Source organism: Trichosurus vulpecula, chromosome 1, assembly GCF_011100635.1.
Source record: "Trichosurus vulpecula isolate mTriVul1 chromosome 1, mTriVul1.pri, whole genome shotgun sequence".
NCBI classification, from domain to species: Eukaryota; Metazoa; Chordata; class Mammalia; order Diprotodontia; family Phalangeridae; genus Trichosurus; species Trichosurus vulpecula.
In genome coordinates this window covers 349407858-349409374 of record NC_050573.1, presented here as the reverse complement: position 1 = coordinate 349409374, position 1517 = coordinate 349407858, and the positions used below count along the sequence as shown (strand labels likewise).

Genomic DNA, 1517 nt, shown 5'->3' with positions numbered 1-1517 from the left:
CCTATCTGTAAGCTGTCCTTCCCACTTTCTCCTCCCTTCCCGCAATCAATTTTTCTTTATGACCAATCTTAATTTTTTTCAAGTAGGCATCATACCAAATCTGAATTTCTCTTGCTTTAGCTTTTCCCATTACAGAGTTCCTTTTACTAAATGGTTTGCCATGAAATTAATTTGCCGTGTGCTCCCTGGAGGAATTCTGGCCAAACTTTTAAGTTGGAGCCAAATGGAGAATAACACTTGGGGTTTATAAAACAGCTTTCACCAAAGAGCTCAAGAAAACAAGTGAAACTATTGGTTTGGGATTCAGGTTTAAGATATTATTTATTAACTGAGTCATATGCAATGCAAGGTGCATGATTCCATGCTGGCTCTGCCTCTAGACACCCAAGCATCTAGAACCTGCCCATTCATGGTCAACGCTCTGCTTCTGGCCCTGTTGGGCCTGCTGATCTGCTTTGCTGGGGGCCAAGTGTACCATGTGTATAGAAGACGAGGAACCAAAAACTCGGCTAATACTGACTTCAGGGATCATTTTCTCCATCTCAGCAGTCCTGGTCGTGTCTACGTGATCATCAGGAACTTCTACAACTCCCTGGTGGCTGATGCTCAGAAAAGGGAGTCGGGGCATAGCCTCTATGTTGGCTGGGCAGCTGCAAGCCTTTTTATACTGGGTGGGTCCTTATTGTGCTGCACTTGCCCTTCAGGCAGCCCAATGGGCACAAGCCATAATGTAGCCCAATGCTCTGCTTCTGCCCCTCCCCCAGGGAGCTCCTGAGGCCCTTCTGAATACCCAACCAAGAATTTTGTATGAATCCAGAAAGGGAGGAGGGAGGCAACAAATGATTTCCTAAGGTAAGGGAAGTTCTCTTTCCCCTCCTTCCCCCTCAAGATGAAATTACAGTTGGCCCCTGTCAGTCTTGAGAGTTTTAGTTTTTTTTTTTTTATTTTAACCCCTGGGATGACTGAGCCAAGAAGAAGACTCCACATCCCTTCCTAGTCTACTGCTGCTACTGATGCAGTCTTCCAGACATCCTTGGATAAGGAGCTACAGAGATGCTGCCCAAGAACTCCAGCATCTTTTCCTGGATACCACAAAGATCTATGCTATTTCTCTGGAAATGCTAGAATCCTCTTTGGTTGTGTACTGAATTCTAAGTCTGTCAAATGCAAAGTTCTTCAGTGTTCTCTGTCCTTGCCATCCCCAACTCCCAGGAAAACAGGACCAGCCTTTCTTGGTTTCTGTGGGAACTGGGATAGCTTCTATGATTGTCCTGGACTCCCAGAAGACAGGAAGTGAACCCCGTGCTGGCTCTTGTATCCTGCCATTAACATACTCTGACTAATCCAGAATGTAGCAAACACCTCCCCCACCCCCCACCCCCACCACCATGCTGCTGCCTTCCCTCCCTGTCTTTTTGTGGAGTTTCCATAGTTGGAGATTTTTAGAGAATAAAATGTGTCTTGTTAAAAAAAAATGATGAGCAGGCAGACTTCAGATAAACCTGGAAAGACTTACA

The 1517-nt window shown here is 45.6% G+C and overlaps 1 pseudogene; it reads left to right on the top strand.

The window, feature by feature from the left end:
• Window positions 1-337: 337 nt before the first annotated feature.
• LOC118834529 lies at window positions 338-811 on the top strand (annotated as a pseudogene).
• Window positions 812-1517: the final 706 nt, after the last annotated feature.